The sequence below is a fragment of the Crocodylus siamensis genome, chromosome 2 (assembly GCF_052110815.1).
Source record: "Crocodylus siamensis isolate JL-2025a chromosome 2, ASM5211081v1, whole genome shotgun sequence".
Taxonomy (NCBI): Eukaryota; Metazoa; Chordata; order Crocodylia; family Crocodylidae; genus Crocodylus; species Crocodylus siamensis.
This window is the reverse complement of record NC_143396.1, coordinates 175,083,143-175,092,259: the sequence shown is the minus strand read 5'-3', so window position 1 is coordinate 175,092,259 and position 9,117 is coordinate 175,083,143.

Below are 9,117 nucleotides of genomic sequence, written 5' to 3'. Positions count from 1 at the left end.
CTCATGCTGCGATTGTTAATCTTTGTGGGGGAGATGGGTGTAATTCAATGAAAACTCTAATAAGCCCCTTCCATAACCTTTCAATTAAAAATCTTTTGATGTGGCCTTTTTTCCAAAATGATTTTTTTTCTTTTTGCAGAAAAATTTTTTTTTTTACTTTAAGTCAACAGAAAATTGTAAAAATGAAAAAGGTCCTCCACCCTATTTCTTTCCATATTTCTTCTTTTGCAGTAAAGAAATGAGAAACACTCCTCCCCTCCACACAGAGAGTTGTTACATACCATCCGACATATCATTTAAACCTATAAGAAAGATAATTTCAACAACTGTAATTTATATTAGAAGAGGATCACACTTGGAAAGAACTATTCCCCACCTGTTGTCCTGGCTTCCAAAAAAACCCCACTCTCACCAAACTCATCACCAGATGCCTAATAAAAAAATTGGAACAAGATTTTATCTAAAAAGCAAAGCCCCAAACTGCCAACATATAGAATCAGAGAAAAGTAGGGCTGCAAAGGACCTCAGGAGGTCATCCAGTCCATCCCTCCACTCAAGTCAGGCTCATCCCTGTCTAAACCATCCTAGACTATTTTTTGTCTAACCAGCACTCAGACATTTCCAGGAATGGAGATTCCACATCCTCTCTAGGTTATCTGTTCCATTGCATAACCATCCTTATAGTGAGAAAGTTTTTCCTAATATTCAACCTAAATTTCCCTTGCTGCAGTTTTAAGGCCATTGCTCCCAGTGACCACAGAAAATACTTCATCACCATCTTCTATATAACCACCCTTCATGTATTTGAAGACTATTATCAATTCCCACCTCCACCTTCTCTTCTCCAGATTAAACAATCCCAGGTTTTTCAGCCTTTCGTGGTAAGTAGGGACCTATTTAATTTGCAAAATCCATAATTGCCTGCAAAATCTCCAAGATCTGTGAAATCAATAACAGCAACAAAAAACTTCCAAAAAAAAAATCCTGGCTCCCCAGTGGGAGCCAGGGGTCCTTGCTGCTGGGAGGGAAAGGCACAGGCTTGCAGGGCACCATGAAGGGCACCCAGGGCTCTCCACTAATCAGCACCTAGCTGCAGGCCTGCACAAAGGGCAACCTGCAATCAAGATGGTGGCCTCCCATTGTCCCTCCTTCTTCCCAGGGCCTCTGCCAATCATCAGCAAGGGGCAGGGTCACCATGACACGACCACAGAATTAGAACTTTATGCCGTGATCAACCTTAAAAAATTGGTACATGCCCCTGCAATTTAGGTAGACCCCGATACTCAAGTCATATTTCCCAGACTTCTAATCATTGCTTTCTCCTGGGTTCTTTCTATTTTGCACACGACGTTCTTGAGGTGTGGTGCCCAAAAGTGGATGTAGTACTCCAGGTGAGGCCTCACCTATGCTGAATAAGTGGAAAAGTCACTCGCATTGGCTTGTAAACAATGCTCCTAGTATGGTACTGGCCACTTTTTTGCAAAAAGAGTAAGCTGTTGACTCATATTGTCTTATGGTTTAATCCCCAGGTCTTTTTCTGCATTACTGCAACCTAGACAGTCATTCTCCAATCTGCAAATCTTCTGTCCCAAGTGCAGGTCTTTGCACTTGTCCTTACTGAATTTCATTCAAGTAATTTTGGACCATGTCTCCAGTTTAGCAAGTAATCCTGAATCCTAATCCTACTCTCCACAGTATTTGTAATTCCAACCAACTTGGTTTCTTCTACACATTTGCACTGAATCCCATCTTCCAAATAATGAATAAGGCTATTGAACAATACTGGATCCACAGGAGACCCTTGGGGAAAGCAACTGAATACCTCCTCCCAATTACATCTTGAACCATTGCAGACTGCTCTTTGAACAAATTGATCCAACATTTAGGCATCCATTTTATCGTATTTTCATCTAGACTGTATTTCTTAGCATCCTAATGAGAATGTCATATAAGATAGTGTCAAAAGCCTTGCTAAAATCAAGGTATGTCACCTCCATTGTTCTCCCTTATTCCAAGAGTTCATAATTTGGTTAAAGACACTTTAGTTACAGAAGGAAATCAGGTTGATTGAGCATGACTTGCTCTTGATTAATTCATGTTCGCTGTTCCTGATCATCTTATTCTCCTCTAGGCATTTAGAAATAGAATACTCTAGGACCTGCTCCATGATCTTTCCAGATATCAGATGGAAAAGTATGTATTCCCCAGATCCTCCTTCTTCCCTCTCTAGAAAAAGATTACTATATTTGCTCTTTTGCAGTCGTATGGTTTTTCACCCGACCTCCACCAACTCTCACAGATAATAGCCAGTGGGCATGTCTACATGTGCCATTAATGCACAGAAATAAACTGTGGAGATAATTGCTCTGCAGTTTATTGCTCCTGGGAAGCTCCCAGGCATGCAGTTTACACATGCGCTTGGGCTGCAGCACACTGACCCAGGTCACAGCAGTCCCAGGGGTCAGCCTACTAGCCTGGGGCTGCTCCAACTGGGCTCAATGTGCTGCAGAAGGGCTGGCTGGGGCATGAGAATGCTTCAGTGCAGGGCTAGCTGGCAGGGAACCCTTGTGTTCCAGCCAGCCAGCTAGTGTCTACACGTACTGCTGTGCACAAAAAAACTCCACAGCAGGGTAGGACTTGTATCTACAAGTCGTATCCAGCTGCAGAGTGTATTAGTTTCTTGCACCCTAACACGGGCACATACATAGATGCTGAAACATTTACTGCAGTTAATTAGTCAACTGTGCAATAAACACCTCTTGTAGATGCACCCAGTGACTCTGAAATTATCACATTCCATTCCTGCAGTACTTTAGGATGCATCCTGTCTGGCCCTGCTCTAATAAATGCATGCAGTTTTTTAAAGTTCCTCTACCACTAAACTTTCCTTGGTTTTACTCATACTTCTAACATGCTTGTTGGAAATGCTTTTGTTGACTTCTACATCCCCTGCTAGTTGCACCTTAATTCATGCTTTGGCCTTCATTATTTTCTCCCTGCATGCCTAGGTGATATTCTTAGATTCCTCCCTAGTAATATTGCCAGATTTCCACTTTCTGTAAGATTCCTTTTTGAGTTTCAAATCACTGAAGATTTTCCTGTTTCGTCAGGCTATTCCTGTGCTCACTTCCTAGCCTTTCTTCACATCAAAATAGCTTGCTCCTGTGCCCTTAATATGGCTTCTTTAAAGAACAACCATATCTCCTGGACTCCTTTTATCCTCAGACCTGCCTTTCAGGCGATCTTGTCCACCAGTTCCCTGCATTTGTTAAAATCTGCTTATGTCATGTCCAGTATTTTATATCTCTGCTGTCACCCCAGTCAACACTCCTCACCACAAAACCATCAGAATTCATGGATCTTACACATGCATAACACATTTTGTAACATTCAGTACACCAACTGCCCTAGTAGATATTATGTAAGTGAAATGAAACTATGATTGTGCTCCAGACTGAACTCTCACAGAAAAATTAGAATAGACAGAAGGACCAATCACCAGTGGGAGGACATCTTTCACAGGTCAATCACTCCATCTCTGACCTTGCAGCCCTTGTTCTCAAGGTAAACCTACACAATACCTTGATGGGGCTGGGAATCAAGATTCATAATTTGACTGGACACTAAATAACATGGACATAACAACAGCAATGGTTTTATGGCTTATCATAACATACCCACTCCTTCTGTGCTCTAAAGGCAATAATGGCTCTCTTCCCTAGTGAACTGTCTTATATTTTCATTATTAGGTTTATCTATTTTAACTGGTCTGTACTTGGTCTGTAACTACTTCTGACAACTTTTCTTAGTTCCACAGATTTACTGCCCACTTCCCTTGTAAAGTGATCGCTTTCATTTACATAATGGGGTTAAACAAAGGCAATTGTTCCACCTGGCAGTTAGCTTAGGCCAGGGGCGGGCAATTAGTTCAGCAGGAGGGTCACTTCTTGAGTTTTGGTGAGCTGTCAGGGCAGCATGGGTAGCCCCACCCCTTGACAGCTGCCCTACCCCCTGGTTGCCATCTTGGGGCCAGAAGTCCCACCCCCTAACCCCTCACCTTTGCCACTGGAAGTCTCTCCCCTTGTCCCAGGAAGTACTCCTTTTGGGAGGTGGTGTGTGCGCCTTAGAGCTGGTCACATGGTCTATGTCATAATACCTACCCACCCAACACCAAACTTTGCCCTCGCTCACCACATCTGTCCCAGAATCCCCTGCTCTCATCACATGATCCTTGACAGCAGAAGGTCTACCCCTTGACTGGGAAACACTGCCATACCACAGGGCCCACCCTCACAGTGCACGGCCTGCTCCTGGGGCCCCAAGAGTCCTGCCCTCTAGGCCACAAGGCACAGGCACAACTTATCAAACAACACGGGGTTGTGACTCCTCTAACATCTGGCCCTGTCAGTAGGGTGTCAGGGGCATCAGACCTCCCCCTGAACGGAGCCAAACAATTGAGTCAGGGACCGCACATACAAAATCTTTCAAATCATTTTAACAAAGTATAGATAAATTATCATAAACTAAAAATCAAACTTCTACTATAACGGATTTTAATTTTATTTAAAAAATAATGCCTTAAATTAATTTAATATAATTTATTTTAACATAACTTAGCCCACCCCATCTGGCCCCATGTGGCAGCAAAAGTTGGCCATCCACCCCCACCTTCCCTTCAGTGGTGCCAACATGACCCAGCCCATCTCAGCCCACACTGCACGGGACAGCAGAAATGGGCCCAAACCCAGGTTTCCTTCACCGGCACTGCAGGACCCATCCCATCCTGAGCAGCACATGGCTCAGCCACGGCTTCCCTTTCCCAGTGCCGTCCCAGCCAGTCCCAAGTGGCATGCGGCAAAGCCACTGCTTCTCTTTGCCAGTCTAACCCAGCTGAGTGGCACATGGGGAAGCAGAAGCTGGGCTGGCTTTCCCGTGTGCTGCTCAAGATAGGACAGGCCTGGCCAGGTTGGCAGCAATGAGGAAAAGCAGTGACTGAGCTATGCACCGCATGCCGCTGGGCCGGCTGCATGCTGCTCAGGACCGGCTCAGCCATGGCTTTCCCTCCCCAGTGCCAGCCTGGCCAGGATGGGATGGCACAGATAAGGGGAAGGTGCAGCTTTGCCGTCTACTACTTGGGCTGGTCCAGCAGCACGTGGCTCAGCCACTGCTTTTCTTTGCCAGTACTGGCCCAGCCGGGCATGTCTGATCCCAAGCAGCACGTGGCTGAAGTCAGTCCACCCACAGCTTTCCCCCCCCGGGGCTGGCCCAGCCTGGCCTGAGTGGCACGCAGTGAAGCCCTCCCAGCTGCCACTTTCCCTTACCTACCTGGCAGGATCTTCTCCAGTCATACAGCAAGGCAGAAGCCAGCCCAAAGCCGGCCCAGGCACCCCTTCCCTTCACTGATGCCACAGGATCCGACCCAACCCCTCCTGCCCCTCTCAAGCTGCAGAGGTGGCCTGAGCCAGGGGCGGGGCAAGGCCAGCTGAGGTAGGCTGAGGTCAGGGTCGGTTGCCTGGCAACCACAACCCAAGTAAAGAGCCCAAGGCAGCTGCACCCTGCAGCTCTTGCCATCGCCACCTGCTGGAGGCTTTCAGGCAGGCAGCCGCCATTACCTGGATTTTGAAGGGGCTCTGCAGGCCAGATGGAAGTGCCTGGTGGGCCAGATCCAGCCCCTGGGCCATATTTTGCCCATCCCTAGCTTAAGCTGTTGCTGCTTCCTCCTTAAATATGAGGAAAGGTATCTTGTGTTCAAAAGCCTGTCTAACATCTCTGCCAATTACATTGTTGGTCCAGTAAAAAATATTACCAAATGAGTCTCGCTTCATGCACATTCTTTTGTCCATCACACCTACAACAACACTAGGCACCTTCTTCTTCCTTTATTAGTTATTCTTCAAAGAGGATCAAAGCCCCATCACCTTCCGATGTAATACGCTGAGTACTGAATTCCCATGATATTTTGTGTAATCATCTATTAAAAAGCAAAACAAAACTCCTACCCATCATGTTTTACAGGTTATGTGTAATTAATTAATAAAGCTACTCATATCTGAGTAAGCTATAGTCACTTTTTCATGAAGATGTGAAATGCAAATCAAGCATGTGGAGATATTTGGGGATGGGTAAAATTTAAACCACTGGAGATTTTTTTGGTCATACCCAAAAAAGGAGAGAAGAGACAGCTGGCCTGCCTCATACACTATTCAGTTGTGGAGCTGCTGTATGCCAATGGCGGGGGGGAGGAGGAGGGAGGAGGGACGGGATCCATTTGTAGTCTGCAAATCCAAACTAAATTAGACAGGCCACAAGGAAGCTTGTTTTGTGCCTGGATTTTAAACATGAAGCAACAAAATGGATCAAAGATAGATACAGCTTCAAAGGATGATTTCATGACCTACAACAATGCAATTAGCAGAAAGGGGCAGGATCCAGCTTATGACTGCAGTGGAGGCTGCAAGCAACGGTGGCGGTGGAAAGGCTGGCTATGACTATGACTTCCTCTTAGGTTTGAGAGCCAGCCCAGCCCTGACACTGAGCAGTGCTTACTAGAGGCGGGTATAAGCTGGACCCTCATAGAGAAGTGTATTCAGATTTGTGGTGCCAAGAAGGCCCCCTGAATGAAAAAAATACATAAAGGAGTGGGAAATAGAGGGGAGCTTCCCCTTCCTCCCTGCTCCCCTGCTATTGACCTCCCCGATAGTTTTGCTTCTGGAACTTCCAAGTAACTTAATTCTCCCTCATCTGGATGGAAAACCTTGAAGAAGAATATCTCTTATGATTTCTACCTGGCATAATGGCTGCTTTGAGCTTGTTCTTTAGAGCAACTCTGAATGTACTCAAGTTTATGCTGGCTCAAGTTTAGTCTGTAGCAGCCCCAAGGAAGCAGAAAGTTATCTTTGGCACAGCTGATGATCTAAACCAGTGGTTTTCAACCTGTGGTCTATGGATCCATGGAGATCCACAGACTATATCTAAGGGCTCCATGAAAGAGGACTATGATCAATCAAAAGTACATGAACACTTACAATTCAAAGGGGTCTGCACATCCATTCGAAATTTTTTGGGGATCTGCAAATGAAAAAAGGTTGAAAACCACTGATCTAAACCAAGGTGTGGTGTCCAGCTAGGATTTTTCTTCCTCAGCTGAAGAAACAGGGATGGCATAAGACACTTCTTATTTACTGACTGCTGTTATGACAGATCCAACCCACAACATATATGGGACAGGTTTTCCTTGGCAGAAATATTTTTGTTAGTGTTGGCTCAGGCAAAAAAATAATGTCAAACCAGCCAGGTGCAGCATTGTTGAGACAGCTGTGTCCACAGAAAATACCCGCATTGTGGAGGACAAAGTAAAACTTGTATCCCTTGCCCCATCTCACCCTAATCCAGTCACTTCATAAGGCTACTGGTCACCTTGGATGGCTACCAGACTTTTGGGATGGATTTTTCTCTTCACCAGGGTTTATACAACATGACATAAGATCATGATCTCATGATCTTGTGTCATGAGATCATGTGAACATGGGGGGCGGGAAGGTCACCTGACTCGCCACCATCAGCCTCAAAGAATCTTTCTTTTCTTCACCCTCAGTCATGACTGCCAGGTATTTCCTTGTAATGTTCCTCACAGGTCTGATTTTCAGAGGTGGTTAGCACTAAGCACTAGGTTTTCAGCAGAGAGCAGCTCCCATGTGGACACTGGGGGTTAAGTTTTCAGTACAGCCTAGTACGTGCAGAACCTTTTAGCAATCTGGGCACCTAACTCAGCTGCCAAAGAGGAGCCAAGCTTTTCCAAAAAACTTGATACACTGTGGTTTGCCTAACCCCATTAAAGAAAGATCTTGGCATAATAGAATTCTTTATGCACAAACTGTTCTGAATTGGCTGTGTCAATATTAGCCGTCATACAGTGAGGAAGGTAGGAACGTGTTTTTCCAGTACAACATGCCAGCCCCTTATTCCATGGGAAGCTCTGTCCTCAGTGCGTGCGCGCGCACACACACACAGACACGCGCGCGGGTGCACACGCGCGCTCACAGAGGGCTCCAGATGATCTGTTTGGAAGCAGCCTCTGAGAAGGTATGATGTTTGTTTAAATATGGCTGAGTTTGCCATTGTAGTGGAAGGGGAAATTTGGGAATGAGAGGCGCTTGCTTTGGCGTGAGAGCATCAACTTACCTCTGTGGCTTGTGTGTCTGTGAGGAGTTGTTCTTAGCAGTGTCCATCTGCTCCTGGCATTACCTGTCATGAGACAGCCATGTCCTGGGGGAAACAAGAAGAAGAGAAGAACTGAGATTTGTTTTTCTTTAAGACGAGAATGTGTGTATGTGCAGGGACTTTCAGCACTATACAGTTTGTCATTACTGAAGTGAGCACAAGAGATCATCGGCTGCTGATGGGATATGAGCCCCAGAAACAGGAAGCCAGGGCTCTGTGCTCAGTTTTACCCTCCCTTTGCTGCATGACCTTGGAGAAGTCACTTCACCTCTGTGCCTTAGTTTCCTCACCCTGGTTAGATTATTAAATTCTTCAGGGCCGGGACTGGATTTCATTCTGTGTTTATCCTGCACCTAGCACAAGGGGCAGCTTCTCAGTGCTACTGTAATATAAAGAATAGGAGAGAATGACTTAAGGGGATGCTTAACTTGACTTTGTCTAAATGTGTTTCTTTGATGAGCCTACTGCTGAAAATGGACACAGATCCTTAAACACAGTTCCCCTAATGTATGTTTCCCTGTCTGCACCAAAGGGTCTGTCATCTTTAACGTCATGCTCATTAGATTTACAAAAAATCAATTTCCTAGACCACCTGTAGACAAGTTGTAGGTGAGCAGCAGCATGCAACCACCCCAACCCCTGCTGGGCCCCATGGAGACCCATGGGGCAGGCTCTGAATTATGGTAGTGACTACATCTGATCCATGGTTTATTGAAATCAGTGTTTCAGCTGCCCTTTCAAATAATAAACTGCAGCCAAGGGCCAGCAATAGCCCTCCAGACTCTGGCAGATATAGGGTAATGTAGAAGCTAGGTAGTGGCCCCTTTCCTTCTCTGATACTCACTGCCCCTCACTGATCAGCCCTGTTTGCCTTGCACGTGTATCTTTTACTAAGAC